Below are 229 nucleotides of genomic sequence, written 5' to 3'. Positions count from 1 at the left end.
CTCTTGCTTGGTTTTCCCCAGGGGCTGGAGGTGGCTTGCTTAAGGAGAAGCCCCCGGTACCTGAGGGGCCTGAGGGCAGGCACACGGGGCTCCTCACCTGCTGCTGCCCGGCTCCCCGCTGGGCCAGCCCATTGCTGCCCAATTCGGCCCCTCCGACTGAAGCCAGGCCTCAGGGAGCAACCCGAGGCCACGACCCCGGCCCCCCCCCACCCACCCAGCCCAGCAGGCA

This window comes from Lipotes vexillifer, unplaced genomic scaffold, assembly GCF_000442215.2.
Source record: "Lipotes vexillifer unplaced genomic scaffold, Lipotes_vexillifer_v1.1 scaffold1094, whole genome shotgun sequence".
NCBI lineage: Eukaryota > Metazoa > Chordata > Mammalia > Artiodactyla > Lipotidae > Lipotes > Lipotes vexillifer.
The sequence above is the reverse complement of the archived record's forward strand: the minus strand, read 5'-3'. Positions refer to the sequence as shown.